At 38.0% G+C, this 18572-nt stretch overlaps 1 protein-coding gene across 1 annotated transcript in view; it reads left to right on the forward strand.

The window, feature by feature from the left end:
* SLC9A9 (solute carrier family 9 member A9) overlaps nucleotides 1-18572 on the forward strand; it is a 224500-nt gene that overhangs the window by 29551 nt on the left and 176377 nt on the right. The gene's annotated exons all lie outside the window — the stretch shown is intronic.

An 18572-nucleotide genomic window follows, 5' to 3' on the forward strand; every position in this document is an offset into this window, starting at 1 on the left:
CAGGTTTCGTGTCAATTTTTAGATGATTAAAGAAAAATAGGGGTGAAAAAAAAATTCATTTTACCCCAACAACCTTTTTTTAAAAAAATGCCCGGTTTCTACTTAGAGCTCTTCACTAGGTTGGTGGTTGGGGCACCAGTCCTCACTGCGGACCTGATTTGGCGGCATCCAGACTCTGGATGACCAGCGGCAGCACTCCGTCTCCCAATCTGCAGGAGCCAGTGCCCGCTGTCGTGTTCACTGCGTGATGGGAATAGCTTCCCAACTCTGCAGGAGCCAGGCCGCTTGCTCCTCTTTTCCCCGGCTTTGAGCACTGCTTGTAAGGAAGACAGCAAGCAGAGTTACCAAGCAACCGTTCCTTCTTCAAACACTGAGCTACCCAAGGGTTCTGCCTGTATTAAAGGGTTCAGTGTAAATCCTGATGAAGTACTATTAGTAAGTTAGGGATATCACGGACGGACCGAGTCTATTAGCTAAAATTTTTGTCCCTTATGCCTAAGTGTCAAATCTCAATCAACAGCCTGATTTTCAGATCTCTTCATTTAGTTTTCTAAGTTTGAGCTTAGTTACCTGAGCCTGAAAACAATGATTTAAGGACGTCAATGACAAAATTACATTAGTTATGGGAATACTTGTTGCAGGATCAGAAGAGACTCCAGAAACATGAACTAGTGGTGACTATGTGACAAAATGAGTTTCTTCTAGTAAAAGGTATGGACTGCAAAACCTATTGCAGTTGCCACCCCTCACCAGCAAATTGCAGCCTCATTAGTAATCTTGGCAAGATGATGGGGGTTTTACGTTACTGATCCTCCAGTTAGCCCCTGAAGTGTATGACTGAAGCACTCTTTTGGGAGCAGTTTCTGGAAGTCAACGTTATAAATATATTTCCTTTATAGGCAAACAGATGCTCTCTGCCTTTGGGGCTATCAAACCGGCACATTCATGAACACACAACTCAAAAATAAATGGGAAGAGAAGGTAGTAGTTAAACCTGCTGAAAGTTAAGATCTAATGATAATTGTAAGCACATAAATTTTGTCTTTTTCCCCATGAGCCAAGACATCTAATGTAACTTCTCCCTTTCTGCCAAAAATGTTATCAACTTTTCTCTTCAGCAGTGTCTGCTGCATTACAGGGACTTTCATATATCTCTTATTTTTTAACAAAAGAATGGATTAATGACATATTGACCTGCCATGCATTAACAGTAGTATGAGACAACAGTTATCACACAGGCAGTAGGTAGGTCTATTTATATACTCCACTAAGCCAAGACATTTGTATAATTAGAAGGAGGTCTGCTATAAATGAATCGTCCCATCCCTCAAGCACTCCCTCACACGTCAGCCTCACAGCCTGATCTGTGCCTCTGGTCTCAGTGTCCCCCACTGAGATCAGGTGCCTGTCGAAGAACGCTGTAGGACTCCAGTACACATCCATGAGTTTTAGAGTCTGCCTAGGAGCCACCACTGCCTAACAGGACAGGTGATGGTCATCAAAGGTTTACAAGCCGTTCGGACTTCATTCCTTCAGAGCAAGCACCTTCGTTCTCCAGCTGATTTGTCAATTGGCAAGATTTCTTTGCAGGATAGACACAAACAGCCTCTGGGTTCTAAAGGCAAAAACACTTAATATAATTAAGAACTAAATCAAATTTTGCCCATAGGTTTATATTAGTGAAATCAAGTTAAGTCCACTGAAGACAGTGGAGCTACTGATAGTAGTATAAATATAACCAGAACAAGTAAACTTCAAAATAAATATCTGCAGATGTTGATTCACAGAAAGGCTGTTTTTATTTCCCCTGAATTGGTTCTGGTGTGAAAGACCTCTATAACACCAGCATTTGACTGGGCAATTTTCTGTCAAAAAGTCTTTGTCTTCCTTCCCTTCTTGAAGTTCCCTGGATAGCTTTCTTTTGCTTTTCAGTTTCCTCCATTCTGCCTCTGCTTCTCTCTAATCTTAATCTTTAAATCAGGCTGTTCTTTCATTAGGTTCTCCAGGGGAAGCTTTTGCTGCAGAGATCCAGGCAGGCTGCTTCCACATCAATAAGGAACACTAATAGTAGTTTAACACGTTTCCCAATAATTGCTCACAGCCGCTTTGTGAAGGACAAACAATCCCAAGAAGCTTCTCAGCTAATATTTCCCCTGATTAAAGAGCCTTAGGAAGGGCTTTAACAAGTAAACCTCTGCTGAGACGGGAAAAAAATGCCACAACATGAGATTAGCTTGTCATGGGCAGGGCCACTTTCAGCTCTGCAGTTACCAGAAGATAAGCTATAAATGAGGAGTCTGCAGCTATACCCTTCAGAATATTCTCCTCTGTGTTCTTCCTCTTTTCATTAGGTACTGGCCTCTGGGTGGCTTTCCCTTTGAAAGAATTAATTATTCAAACTCTGCCTCCATATCTCTTTTCAACAGCAACGACTAGATACTAACCCCATTGTGTTACAAGGACGTAAACTCTTGGTAACTGCCAGGACAGATGGCTGAAGCAGAAAAACACATTTCAGAGGTGTGCCGTGCTTCTGTGTTATCAAGCCTGGTTTTACTGGCAAACTGCATTATCTTTGATATTTTAATTAAACTGCCACACTGCAAGACTTTTTTTATTGTTCAAAGACCTCACTTTTTTTTTTTTTAATGTCTTATTGTGAAGAAAAACTTGAAAATATGATCCAAGTGTAAGCTGAACAATCCAAAGAATACAAAATATGTCAATTAATAAAAAAGAGATGACTTATGTTCCTATCTTCTGATGCTTTTATAACATGTTTGAGATGGAGACACTGCAGTGTTATTCAGCCAATACCCCTGCTGGAATGCTGTCTTCTTTCTGCACTGATGCTATATAAGCCCATATCTCAAGGGAATGTGTAACATTAGTGCAGTGCCAAGAAGCTGCGCTGAAATACTTGTGCCTTCAGACTTCCTCTTCTGCAGGGGTTCCTGCCTGTAAGAAGACATCAGAGTGACTTTTCCCTCTTTCTCTCCATTCTTTGAACCACTTGATCATTGTAGTCTTCTAACCTATTCTTAATTTCCTCTTGCTAGCCCATTTTGAAAGCCTCCCGTATAATTTCCAGTTGACAAAATTGCCATTGGGATTTCTCTTCCTTTAGCATTGATCATCATTGCTCTTGAACAGATGCTGGGGAGGCAGATGATCTTTCAAATGTAGCAAGGAAGACTAAGAGGAAGGTGCCTGGAGGCAGATTCAACCACTTAGAGGAATGTAGTCACACACCATGGTGTTAGCTTGCTTCGGGTGGGGAGGGGAGTGAGAGCTGAACATCAAAGTGCAATGGAAATGTAAAATCCTCAGTGCCACATTTCCTCCTTTCATCTGTGGTTTTTCTTCTGGCAAGGTGTTACAGGCAGGTTCTGTTTTCTATACCACCAAATAAATTCAAGTTTCAATGCATGTAAATGGAGCTTCTGGATCTGCTTTTTATCCTTTAGAAGTTCTAACACTCACTAAAATTAATTTGAAGTTGGAAGTATTTTCAATCAGCAGAAGCAGGTACAAATAGTCTTTCTAGGACAAACAAGGCTCCGGTATTCTTTAGGCTGGAGCTGCAAAAGGATGAGGAGGAGCAGAAAAGGTTGGGAAAAACCCTTCCTAGGGGACTCCTTAAGCCAGGCCAAAGTAGTAGTATGCTGCATGGTAGCAATGCATTGGCTTCTGGGCGAGGAGCTTTGGTGAAGACTCCAGTCTGTGCTCTTGAAGCTGAGTCACGTCACAACTACAGTCAACTGAAGTGCTTGCAACAGAAGTGGCAAACAAAATGTACCAAATTTATACTTAAAAGTCTATTTTTTAGTTTTGTAGTGTGGGTATGAACACCCCAGAACGAAGCTCACAGTAACCTTTGTTGAGGTAAAATGATACTGGAAGATACTGACACCCGCTCTTGTAGCTAAAATATCATTTGCTTCAAATAAGCTTGTGACTTGATTAACTTACTAAATGCTGCTTTGTATAGGATTTGGGCAGCAGGGGGTGGCAAAGTGCAGTTCATAAACATACTCGAGAAACTGGACATAACTGGTGACTTCCTCCCTGCCTTCGTAGCTCATGCAGGTTTCATGCACTTGAATGGATATTTAAAATTCATTTCCAGTTTTGAGGCTTCTGCATCTATCAGGTGGGATCAAGATTTATTCCCTAGTCTCTTGGTGCTAGTGCTAGTGCTAAACTGCAGACAGCTCTGCTGTGTTCTGTCTTGTCTTTCATATTCTGTTTGGCTTTTACTGTACAATCAGTTACTAGAAGGAACATTGTCATCATTATTTCCTTGTACAGCCCAAGCTTGTGTTGACTTCAGCAGATGTTTGACAAGTTAAGTAATTCTGGTAAAGTGTCTAACCTTTTCATTGCTCCAAAACATAGAACAGTGATTACTCTAAGGGAGAAATCTCTAATAAAAAGAAGGCTGTGTGTGTGCATATGTATAAAAACTTGAAATGTGATATAAAAAGTATAATTTATAAGTTAACATTAGCAAGAACTCAAAAATGAAGGAAGTAGAGATCTTAAGGCCAATTTTTAAAGTTTCTTTAATAAATTCCAAAAACACTTATTCAACAGAATTGCTTGGAGCTGTACCAAGAAGCAGCCTAATGTTTTTTATTTCTGAGGCACTTTTTACTCTTGTGAATAGCCTCAAAATATTTGCACATCTGTGGAGGCCCCATCTGATTTAGAAAAGAGGACTTCCCTAATGGGATATGAGCAGCATGAACACTGTGATTCAACCCATGATACACAATGCTACTGGCAAACGTTTTAAATAATTGATTGTCTATATTGGATTTACAAAAAAAAAAGGATTTCTGCAAGCTACAGCTTACGATGAACTCTAAACAGATGCTCTGTAAAACTGTTTGTTTTAGACAAATATGGCTGCAGCTGCTGTATAATAATATCAAAACCAGAAGTTACCATAGTTCACAGTAGGCAATGCTCAGTGATGTAATATAAGTTAATTTATATAAATGTCCTCCCAAGAAGGGAATGTTCTTCAGTCTTGCTTATTTAGGAAAACGAACTTCTTTCTCTGACCCTTGAAGTCATGAAATAAAAGAGTAGATCATGGAGGCACAGAAATCAGAGCAAAAAAAGAGCTATTAGACCATATAGCTCGTTATTCCCACCCCTAAAAGGCTACTCTGCAGTACATTCATGAATCCTTTGTCCAGGATACATAAAAACCTGGGAGCGTGGAGAGAATGAAAGAACAATTCTGATGTGCAGAAATGTCAGTTCTTTTCTCTCTGCTTGGATCCAGCTATAGGATGAAGCAAAGCAGTAATCGCTGCCATTATAGAGAACGAATCTATTTGCATTTCTACAGTGCTGCAGCTCTAGCTGTGAATGCCTAATCAGTTCTATTGCTAGAAAAATATTTTCCAGCCCCTTGTCAAAGCTGATTGCAGACAGTTACTGCATAGCCACTTCACTCCACTCCTGTCCTGGCCCACATCAGTAGAGGGCTACGGTGTGAACTGTTGAAGTCAATGCTGACGTGTATGAAGCACAATATAGCAGTGTCAGTGGTTCAGAAAATATCCCTTTCCCCTTTAAAAGACTACTGCCCAGCATAACATGCAAGGGCAACTGCGCTTAAAGAAGAACTGTAAAACTGCTTGACGTCCTGAATAATGCATGTGTAAAGATCCCATGGCACACTTCTGCAGCAATAGTGACATTTGCCCAAGTGTCCTTGCCAGCTTTATCCACAGTAATTACATTGCATTTTTCTCACCCAAACTTGCCCTATGGTTTTATTGTGTGCTGTATTTCTCGTTTCCTGTTCTACATGCTGTAAGCATTATTGAGCATCTGCTACATTCTGATGCAAACGGAACCGCACGATGTGAGTGGTACACTTTTATAAATTTAGCCTGAAGTCGCTCAGCAAGTTGCACCTGCTCTTCTACCAATCAGTTCTCCTTTCACAAGCGTGCAACTTAAGGTCAAAGTAAACTTAGTACACAGTTCTCAGACCTGATCTAGCCTCTTTATTCCCTTCATCCAGCACAGAAGTAGTTGATTGGCCTGAGCAGCACAGAACTGGCACACTGTTGCACTGCTCATATGAGCAAAGGACTTGCTAGAGATGAGGATGGATCATTCATTACTCCTGCATTCCAGCTATGTTTGCTCCTTGGTAGCCCTTGGTTCAGCTAAAGCAGCCCTAACATGCTAGGTAAAAGGGAAAATGTCATTCGGTCAGTTGTCATAGACTTAGGGGAAAAAAAAAATCAAAAAGCATAACTTCCTGTGAAATAATCAGCTTGTTCTTACTGGGCGAGCCAAGTTTACTTTCCTGCTTCTTACTCTCAATTAATTCATGATACTAAACACTGTGTCTTATAAAGCACTGTATAACATGGATTTGGTTTACTGATACAAAAATGTTTATACAACTCATCTAGCAGATTGGTCCTTGCCTAGAAAAGAGAAGGGAACTCTTTCTCCAAACAGGTTCTGTACTAAGCTCTCTAAATACTCAAAAATCAATAAAATATTGATTGACTTACATTCAGGGAGACCTCTGGGACTGACAGTCATGCTCAATGAGCAGTGGTGTAAGTCAAGAGTTGTTTGTGAAGTTACTCTGCATTTACACCCTCTTGACAGGAGTGGTACACAATCTGAGCAAGGGAAGAAAAGGAGACGGCAGTTTTTTAGTATTATTTTCAGCTAGATTAGGCCAAATCCCATATGCTTACCTTATTCATGCCTGTAAACTCATTTAACTTGATATGTAATTCACATGAGTAAGGCAAAAATGATTTGTCACCTGGTTTGGTGTTTTCACATACACACTTAAGAATTACCTCCCATCTAATCCACTGTCACTGTGCAAGAGCTGTTCCAAAGTCAAAATCTTCCATACAGATATCTCACTCTTTCTGATCAAAAACAAATTCTTCATATATTTACAAAGTAAATTTTCCATGTAAAAGCAGCCAATACCTCACAACTGCATTTCCATTTAATCAATTTAATTATCATTCATTTGCCTCACCCAGGAAACATTTAAGGCAATTTTCCACTTAATCATTCTGAGTAAAAGCTACAGTAATAGCTTTAGATTTTAAAGACTGCCTAAGCCTTTATGAGGACCCTGCAATGGGAATAGTGTGTCCTGTACCTGAGCTTGTGTAAGCCCTGGCGTTTAGAATAGTGCCCTTCATGAGATGCATTCAGTCAGTTCGTCCTGTTTAGGACTGGAGCAAGCTAATACTAAGTCCACTTGCAGCTGTAGGTAGGGGTTTTTTGGCCACAAATTTAGCTGAAGTTTGTGGGACCTCCTTCTTTTAGGCCAGTCACTGGCATAAACCACTCCTTGACACTGCCTGAGGAGTATGGGACTAGAACGAACAGGGAATGTGGAAGCACAGTCTTTTTATCTCCATCTTGTTACCCAATAGGCGCTCTTCCTCCAGTCCCACTGCTTGTTGGACGTGGTAGCTAACTGAGGAATCTTTGCCATAGACATTTTATGGCATCAGAGAGAAAAAAGCTGAATCTTATGCACAACACTGTCATTATCATAATTAGCCATAATTAAGGAACGATTTTAACAGATGCATATTAGATGCATTTTGGTATAAAAATAATGGAAGTTCAGTGAAGAGAGAGGCATGTTCCGTGGAGCAGAACCAACAGCACTGCATGAAAGATCTAATCAAAATATTTGTGTATCCACTGAACAATGTAATCTTTATGATACAATAATATAATCAGGTTGGGGGAGATACAGCTCTCATAATACACTGCAGACTCAGCCTTTCCATAGGACACTGATCCTTGCCAAATTTTTTATTATTATAACTCCAGAAGCTGTGGACCTACTGAATATGAGCATTTTTTAATAAAAATACTGGGCTTCTTTGGGACTCTCCTGATGTATTTCATGTATTAAAAGAACGTTTATGTCCAGCAAACCAGTTAAGGATAGCAGGAGTATAAGCAGGAGAAAACGTGTTTGCCACAGGTTAAGTAATAGCGTTCTCATGCTCATTGCCTGCTGACTCATTCTGAATCTAATCAGGACAAATACTTTCACCCTGAGAAGTTATTTACTGGCCTAGAAGGGTGTCACGTTAGACCTGTCTGTCCATCATTCAGTTAAAATCTTTTTTTCTAGGAGTTTAGAACTGATACCTCCAGTTACATCTGGCATTAATTTCCTTTGCTAGTTGGAAGGCTAAAGACCTGTCTGTTTTTTGGGTTTGGTTTCTTTTTTTTTAATGAATTGAGAACTTTGGGGGGTTGTGGTTTTTTAAGTAGATCATAAAAGAGGGAATTTTGCTGTTTTGTAACAAATGGTTTCACTTTAGAATCCCACAGAGCTTAAAAGTTCTTCATGTCTTTGTGAGAAAGATAAGATTGAACAGACCTACCTTGTAGCTGGGCAACCTAGGGAAAAAGTGCCAAATTCTTCTCAGTGAGCTGTAAACAACTGATGTTCATAGTAGAGCTCCAGGGCATCATCTTTGTTGATTGTAGGATTAAATCATACTATATTTTTTTGTTTTGCCAAATCTCTTTATACTTCTTATTCTGAGATCAGTTTATAATACTTGAATAAAATCTGTATTTTCAATATCATGTTGAACAAAATGTCAGCAAAAAATTAATGATATTTAATTCATCTCACTAGGTAATTTACCAAAAATCCAAGTTGACTTTGAAGACAAGAGAAGCACCTAATTATCATAACAGTATTAACCACCTATCATTAGACCTGGAATAAAGTAGATTAGTGGTAACAAGTCTAAATCTGAAATCACTTCACACTGTTTAAACTTCAGACAGTAAATTGTGAGTTTATTGCCTGATGTTGTTGTGTCAGGCTTAATATATTTACCAAAAATAGAGCTAGTTCATAGGGTTTTTTTTTTCTAATTCATGCCTGATTCTGTGCCAGCGTTTTTATTTTGATGAGTATGAATGTGCAACAAGCCACACATCTGAACCCAAATTTATCCCCTTCTTCTAAATTTTTCGGTACCTAAAGAATTTACTTGTTCGTTTCTTGATACTTTTCTCTTTAATATCTTAGACATTACCACTCTCATGCCTTAAAATAAATTCACATTTATTCTAGGATTAGTTTAACGGGGATAATTGCTTGTTTTAGGATTGATTGTGAAGGACAGATATATGCTCTCCCTGTAATTCTGCATTAATAAACTTTGTTGCATTCTCCAGGCCATCACCTAGGTTAGTCAGGGCAAGGACAGCTCAGTATTGTCTGCAAACGGATTTTTTAAAAGTCAGATTGGCATGTATCTAATCTAGCTCTGGAATTTGGTCCCTGAAATGCTCTGGAGACCATTTCTGCAGCTCCCATGTATCTCTCATACCTGTATTCAGTTTGCAAATCAGACATTTGTAGCTGAAGAAAGACCCTCTGCCTGGGCTCTGTGGTCTGCCTGGGCTCTGTGGTCTGCCTGGGCGATGGCAATAAGCCATTTATGGCCAGTTTCATTTAGCACAGACTTCTCTCAGCACCGCTCTCTGGCTTTAACTTATAAAATAATGGAGCCCAAACCCTACTTTTTGTGCTCAGTATTATAGAACCACAGAACTGAGGGTCCTTCATTTAATTCCTACAATTTCTTACATTCTTTAGCACAATTAGCACTTGAATGGTGAACATCTTTCCACATTAATACTCCTAGATCCATGGAAAGAGGAACTAGCCTGAACACAAGGAGTTAATTTTGTTTCAACTTTTGTTATTTCCATTACACAGAATTTTTGTTAATTCTGTTTTTATCCCAATCACTCTGTTTTTTCCGCAATCATCTAGAGACTCTGGTCATAATCTTCTATTATTTATTTTTGAATGTTATCTGTATAAATCTTGTATTATCTATTCCAGAAAAAAAGGGGTTGGTTTACACATGAAAAATTTTAGGTACAGAACATACTAAGAGCCTGGCATGGACATATGAAATAACTCAACAGCATAACATCTCAGCATAACACTGCAAACATTTAAAATGTGAATGCCTTGGAGCAAGGACCAGCTCTTAATCTACACGAAGTATAAATGTCAGAATATGGCTATTACCCAAATAAGGTTTTATTTATCCTCTCTACAGTTTCAGTTTTTCATTCTGTTTAAAGAATGAAACCAGACTTAATGTGCGTGTTAAAGGATGGATGGGTTTCTGTTCCTGTTATGCATTTCTAGAGATTCTCAGGCTTTCAGAGGTCTAATGTTTGGATTTCAATTACTAACGAAAAAAATTTGTCAAAAGACTGAATGATATTCCAAGAAGTAACCATGCCCTAACTTGGAACTGTGAAATTCAGAATTGAGTTTCATAATTGTCCTTTATTCTATGGAAGATTGGACCAAGCCCAGGCAGATACCTGAAAACCTTAAGCCTTAGTAAGGTCACTGTCTATGCTAAAGACATATAGCATAGACACATGTCTGTGCTAACTCTTTCAGCAAAAAAAAATAAATACATTTTTAAACTGTACGCTATATTTGGTAGAAACTTGTCTCTACTAAAATAAATAATTAAATGTCCATCTAGGATACCTGACAGAGTCCATTTAAGGTCTGGGTATGAGTTCTCCTTTCCTTGTTCTCAAGCACTGGTATCACTATTTGATTGAGCTAATCCAATAAAAATGCTAAAATGGTTTCAAACATGCTTCTTTATAGTTCATTTCATGCCCTATTTTACACCAGGTTATTCTCTAATCTAATTTACATTATTCTGAAAGTCACAAACTGTTCTTAATTATCTTTTAATGGTAATACAAGCTCATTTAAAGGGAACATCAGGTGCTCCAGTGGAAACCTACTGTAGCAGGTCCTTGCAAACCTAAGAACATCAGATTTTTTTCTGTACTTTAATGAGAAATATTTAAATAAAATGATTTTCATCTTTAAGATGTGTTATTCAACATTTACACTGTATTTCATAAATGTGGTACAAAAACATTGCTGTTTCAGAATCTTTGGGGTTTTTCATTCTAAATTTTAGAGAATAGCTGAATTATTTACAAGTTAGTTCAGAGTGAAGAATAACCAAAAACATGACTGTAGCTTCCACACAGATTAGTGGCAGGTAGGTTAGTATCTAGCAATGTTTCTCCATCTGGACAGGGAGTTCAAAATGTTGTTGGTTCTCACTCTCTTGACTGAAAATACTGTTCTGCTGAATTTCTGCCGAATCAGACTTTTTTGCTTTTCTTTTAATCCTTCAAGTTCATGATGTTTGAAGACTTTGCCTAGACAGGTTTTTTTATACTAACATTCTCATTCAACTGTCCTGAAACCTATTTCTCAAAGTAGGATTTTGCTTTTTCATGGAGTTCTGAAGAAATTTCTTATATAAAAGTTTTTTGGCACAGGGAATGTTTCTGAGGTTGAAAAGAAAAGACAAAATGACCCTCACTTCATCCTTCTGTCAGTATAAAAATGATGTGATATTCGGTTACATTAAAGGTTAGCATATTTGAAGTTGAGCAAAGGTAAATAAAACAGATACAAACTTTTGTTCTTGGTCTGTAGCTAGTCTGTGATACTCACTGCTATCAGATGTCATTAAAGCCATGGATTTAGCAGAATCTTTAAAAAGTCAGACATTTATGTTGATAATGTGATGGGATTAGAAGTCTTCACACTTCAGAATGCAAAGCAGCCCCCCAACTGAGGGCTAGGAAGAAACTTCTCTTACAGAAAGCAATTTGATGATTGTCTGCAACAGGGTTTTTCTGAACTTAAAAAAGCTCTTGGTTTGACTGCTGTCAGAAACACTGCATTTTGGCTTTGTGGAGATCTAATTATTATAAAATGTGGAAAATGGATCTAAACTGGAGAGGGGAGAAAGACAGAGCCTCCCTTTTTCTCTGGAAAAAGATACAACATTTATAAACAATATAGCCTTTTATCTTTATTAGAACACAATCCTTATTACTATTATTTTTTTCTACTCTTAAAAACTATAAACTGACTGCATATCCTACTGAATAGATACAATGTTTTGACCAGGCCACACTCTTCAGGATATTCACATCTTTCATGCATAGAAAGAACCTTTCAGATTATGATTGCTATAATGATAATCCTTGAAATAACTGATTGGCAAACTGAATCCGTGCTGACTGGCTGAATTAGCCAGTCTAATCAGTGAATCTGATTTGCCTGACACCCTGACTGACCTTCTGTTTTAGTTCAGTATGTGACAACACTTGTGTAATCTGAGAAACTCAGAATTATTGTCACTAAATTAGGATGTTTTCAACTCCTATAGGTAATACTCTTTCACTGCCTTTTTGTTTTCCTTTCTGTAAACTAGGTATTTTAATTCTTTCTCTTTTCATATGGAAGTCTCTTAGTGTTTCTAATTCTTTTCTCACTCTTCCACCAGCTTTTGTACAACTGCTATTTGTTGATTGTTATATTAATTTCTAAAATAGTTCTATAATGGTATCTAGAAACTCTTATACTTCTGTTTGATTTTGTACATTTGATACCTTTCACTGTCATGACGATACCTGTGTCTTAAAATATGTATGTAAGATTACCACTATCCAGTATTTCCTGGAGGTTCTCTCAGTAAATAATACTGAATCAAGTAAATCTTGATATAATGTTCAAATCTTTGTAATACAAGAAAATATTTAGTGGCACTATGATTTGGACACAGTGCAGCTGACAGTGTTTCATGGCACATTTGCCCAAGTAATTATGAAGTTTTAGTCATCACTCAAAGATCAAGTGCAGCTTTTTTGCTGCAAAAAAAGAGATTCAGAGTTTTCTTTATATAATGCATAATGGCTCAGATTTAAATGGCGCTTAGGAGCACAGGGATCCTCAAACTGTGTTACACTCGCTAGAGGAATATTAAAAATGCATTAAGCAATACTGTGCAGTTGTGAGCTGTGGTGAATTTGTTTGCAGCAATTTAAACCAAAATGTTGTGAAACTATAGTACAGTAAGGACTGTAAGAAAAACAATCTGAAAAAGAGAGGTTTTTTGAAAAATAACCTGAAATCCCATTTATTAACCAGCTGTGTTCAGTGACCTCAGCTAACTCCTCAGCTTGCATAGGTGAACACCTCACTCCCTTCCTAAGGCTTGGAAATCACTGGAAAGAAGGAGTTAGTAGGTCCTAAAGTCAAAACATAGTCTAGATGCAGGTTGCAACACAAGGAGGAAAACCGTATATCTGACCTGGAGCTATGACTCTGTAAGAAAGCATTGCATCATTCTTCTGTAATAAAAAAGATATTTTTTAGTTTTCATGTTTTCTAGTTAATCCTTAGAAAGATTAATTAAAGACAGACAGTATAATAAAACATAACTGAATGGTGATAACTAGACTGATTACATGCAGTAAAGTATGTTTGAGGACAGCAGAGTAGTAGCAGAATGAGGTGAACGTCCATTATCTTGTTTTATTTTTGACGCATTGCTAGCATTACTTAGCAAAGTCTACAATTGCACCTTGGGATTCTGGGCCTGGGCAAAATATTTTTCCATTTTAAAGGAGTAATTTGCATTTGCAGTCATCCAAAGCATTTCTGTACCACAAAAGACATTTTCCATGGTCAACTACTACAGAAGGCTAACCAAAATAAAGTTCATATTGAAATGTAGGAATTCTTGACTTTCCTAAGCAAGATTCTCAAAGAGGGCTTTTTTTTTCTTTCTTTCTTTTTTCTAAATAAGCAAAAGTTCAGGGATTCAGGCTTTCTGACCACTCAGGCATTCTGCATAGTCTTACTCAGGCCAGTCCTAAAGCATTCAACACAGATGCAGTTGAGATTTTCCTGAAGTTAAAGGACTTAGCTTACTCAGGTATGACAGCCTTGCAGTTGGGTACAGATACAGTAAACATAGTAACCTCTGAGCTTGCTTGCAGCAGTGATGACAGACTAGCTCAGGCCTCTGCAACCACCTTGCTGAAGCCCATGTTTGGATATTTTTCCATGTGTTTCAATCGATCCCTCCCAGTTTTATCATAGGCATAGTTTCAGTGTAAGGACAGTCTCTCTCTTTCATTCTGTACCAATAAAGGTGGACATAAAACACAAGGAGATAAACATCCTGAAGTATGTTTTGGATCCTCTTCACTTCTTCTGTTACCAATGGCCCCCAAATTGACTGACATAGAAACATGGTCTGTTTACTTCCATCCACTGCCAACATCTGTTTGCCTAACTGTTTGAATAACTCTAAATGGCCATTACTTTCCCAAAAGTGCAAGACCACAGTGGCTGTGAAGATCAGTGTGGCAGAACAATATCTGAAGAGCCAAGATACTTACAGTACCATGGTTACGGAAACGCAGCCTTCTTACTCACACCCACATATAACCTATCTCTAAGGTGCAGTTGTGTTTCTCTCCATTAAGCCTTCCCATCAAAACTTTTGACTTAAGAAGGAAACAGGAGATAACCTGTGACTACCAGAAGAATCTTGGTGGTGGATCTGGTGGCTCACTGGGAAACGCTAAGCAAAAGCCCTTCCTGCATCGCCTGTGTGACACCAGGAGCACAGCTGTGCTCACGGGAATTGTTTCTGTCTGATCTATAGAGTCTTAAGCTATGTGTATAGTCCTGACACTCAGCTGATGAACAACTCATTGGGCCTAGGGTAACTGTGGATGCTGGGAATTTGTAAAGCCATTTTATTTTCTGTTCTTCCAGTGATTTGTATAGCCAAAGGGCAATTTATAAGAAACAGTTTAGGGTAAATTTATTATTGATTTATTGTTACCTGAGACACTTGAGTGAGGTTTTTCTCTGGCTTTGATTAGTCAGTAAATGATATGTTAAAAGAAAAAAAAACATGAAAATACCTTTTTTTAGGGCCAAAATTGATTTTAAAAATGACAAAAAGAAGAATGTACTAGCACATAGAGCACTTTGAAATAACAAGTCATTGTAGCCAAAACATGTGATGTGAAGCATTCCACTGTATAGAATATTGATATGGCAGAAATTAGAAAGATCAGAATAAGGGAATGAATATTTCATTTTCATCTCTTCTATGTTTTGCAGCATAAATATTTAATTCTGACTAATGATTCTTTTTCATACTGTTGTGATATCAGTCAGTCACTATGTTACATCATACGTAAGGAAAAATAAAATCTTCTATTCTTCCCATTGTTGGCTTATTAATATTGCTATTCCTCGTGAAAAGAATGAAATACATCTCAGGTTTTTTTAATCTTTTGCTTGCATGATTACAATCTGTAGCTATGTTCAACTGGCTTCAGGCTACAAGATAATCATGTCTAGATAGAGTAAGATTCTTTAGGGAGTTAAAATATGAGATGAAAAATTCTCTGCAGATTAGAAAACGTATTTGGCAAGAAAGATTTAAATTAGAAGTCTCATTCGTGCCACATAGCACAACTGCACAAACACTTCAAATTTGGAATTATGCTATTTAAACCTATAACACAATGAAGACTTTTAGTAGTGAGATTCAGCAGTGATATGCTTATGACTAACAAAACTGAAGAAACAACTGCTGACAAAGTCATCAAACAGATGGGGCTATCTATACTGAGGGTACAATATGTATATTATAGTTCTTCATTTAGCAGTTTCTATTACGCTTTAATTATGTCCCCTACAACGTCAAATTAAGAGTAGATTCTTTTACAGCTGATAGATTTTCTCGTTAACTTGAATGTGAGGAGGCAGCTATTTATCAAAGAAGAAGCATCCTATAAACCAAGCTGCCCGTATGCATTGATTGCCATATTTTGTCCAGTTTTGCTCTAAAGAGAGGCACAGGTACCATGATGCCAGTTTATGCAGGCTGAGGATTTGGCCAGGACTTTTTAAGAATCAATGCTCAACACAAGTTTTCTCACCTGACTGCACTACTCAAACACATTTTTACCATGAGCAATTTGTAGGAATTATTTCAACCTGTATTTGTTTCACCTCACATGTACCTAAGCTACCTTACACAAGCACAAAGAAGAAATCTATATATTTGCATAGCAGACCTCAGAGACAGCACTACTCCTCAGAGTCAGTCTTTGGAAATCTGAACAAGCAGAATACTGATATTCTTTTGTATTGTTTAATGGTCTACAAATCATCTGCTTCATTGATGGAACAGTGTTTGGTAGTATCTCCTGGCTTTCTCCTTTCTTTCTTCATATGGTCCCTTGTGATTCTGTTATTTTGCTCTCTTGATCTATATGTATTTGAGACTGGTAAAAGCAATGGCAAATCTTTTTTAGCCACAGTTGTTTGACAGTGATTCTGTACTATGTTTTCATTTAAACCAGTGAGCACCAGTTTCTTGCTTTTTAAGTGAAGATAGAAACCTTGTGTGGAAATAATCTATCTACTCATAGAGGGTCAAAAAGCACAAAAGTAGGAGATATGATGGGGTTAGAATAGGTTTTTCTGTCTGTGGCAATCTCTGTCATTGTCATTTTGTTCTCTGCTTTGTTCACTGGGCATGGAGAGATATCCCCCCTCAACATTTCTTTTGGACACCGTGTGGTCTTGCATTTCCAGAGCTGCTGGTAGCTCAGGTTACTTTCTGCCAGCTGCATTTAGGTATAGTATAGCCTTTTGTTATGTGTGTAGGTATCACTGTGCTGCTTACTGACATGTTTCTTATATGGCCTTTCTCATCCACCCATAAGGCTAAAATTCCCACTAGGTTCTCAACTTTCCTGTCTTGATTACTTCAGCATTTTTTCCTCTTGCATTCACAGATGTGGTCTGATCCCATTCGTGCCTATTCAGAACCATTCTCCCAGCCCCTTGCCAGCTTCCCTTTGCATCTTTCTTCTCACCTCCCCATTCTATTCTGCATCAAACATACCCTGCTTGCTTCCACTTTAGTACTACAAATAATCTCTCTTTTACTAGCTAGATGTTGGATAGATGTTCTTCTATCTAAAACTTTTTAGCAAGACCTTCCCCAAAATCCCCAAAGCAATTTCACTACCTCTTTTCAGATCTCTTCTTAAAACCAGCTGTTGCTAAAGGAAACTCTTGCCAAAAATAGACTTCTGTTGTGATGCATGTCCAGCTTTTCCTGTGGAACACTCTTTTTTGAGCTTTTACATTTAGACAATTTCTTGTCTACTAATTATTTTATAAAATCTTTAGGAGCGGGACCTTTTTTTCTTCTGCATTTACTAGCAGCTAGTTCAAGAATGTCCCAATCCCAGACTAGCATTCTTGGAGAACAGAATTATAAATAAATTCGCTGGAAACTTCCAGCAGCAACCAGACAGCCAGTCTGCTCTCCAAACTCTGTTTCTCAAGACATGGCAATAAAACATTAGTAGCAAAAGGACTGGAATAGTAGCAAAAAAAAACCTGGGCATTTTACATTTGAAGATCCTTCTCCCTTTTTTCACACAGATAAGATTGAATTTGGTCCAGCTTCAGAATGTAAGGATGACACAATGCTCAGTCATTAAAGCTATGCAGGATTGTTGTTTTGATATTTCAGTGTTTGCTATTTAGTTTGACTGGGTTTTTTTGCCAGTCTGAAGTTTGTTTTGTGTTGTTCTGAGATTTCATGTGGTCTACTTGCTGGTTCACACCAGAAATTCTGGTAGCTAAAGCTCAGTTTCCCGGAAAATGATTCTGACTTCATCTCTATACAGGAAGTCAAATGTTTATACAGTGCCTTCTCCACTGTGTAATGACAGCATGTAGCATTTTTTAGAGATGATGCACTTTGTAAGTGCCAGACATACATAATTTGGAAAATTCTACTCTCTCTCCTGTGTCTCATTACATTACTGCTTTTTTCTTTTCTTGTTGAAGTAGTAAAATACTTGTGCTGACTTGATGTGCTTCTTCCCATGCTTTCAAAAAAAAATTATGTTTGGGCATAGAAAATATAAGTTCAGCTCTCCTGCAGCACAGCTAATCTGATTTTTATTCTTCTGTTGTATTACTTCATTAATATTCCAAATCCATGATCAAATCAGTTATTCACAAATATCTTTTACACTAGTGAACCAGCACTTAGTCTGACTGAGAAGTCTTCAGTTAACATTTACTACTAATTAATCTACTTCCTACTTTTTTCTAATGTATAATGTTTCTGATCATCTAGTTTCTGATCATCTGAAGAAATTGCTGAATTTGCATGTTTATTCATGACAAAAAGTTGATAAGAAGGCAGGGCAACCCAAAATGAATTCCCTGCTCTTTATTGATTTCCTATTGTTCCTTGAACAGTCTAGATTCATAGATCCAAAAAAGACATGGTTTGGGACACTCTGTCACCTACCAGATCCACAGCCTCCACTTACCTTTACAAAGCTGGAGGGATAAAGGGAAAAGGAATTAGACATTGAAGTACAGCCTCAAGGTCAGAATTTCCTCACCCAGGATGAGGGCCCAAATCACCCATTGCCACATCACATGTTGACATTCGTGCCCATCACTGCTAATGGTAAGCAAGGGGGACAGCTCCTGGGAGCCTGGACGATCTCTTTGGCTCTTTGATCTCAGTATCTACAAAAAATGAAGAAGGTGAAGCAAGTGAAGCAGGGCTTTGAATCTCAGG

This window comes from Apteryx mantelli, chromosome 9 (assembly GCF_036417845.1).
Source record: "Apteryx mantelli isolate bAptMan1 chromosome 9, bAptMan1.hap1, whole genome shotgun sequence".
Classification (NCBI taxonomy): domain Eukaryota; kingdom Metazoa; phylum Chordata; class Aves; order Apterygiformes; family Apterygidae; genus Apteryx; species Apteryx mantelli.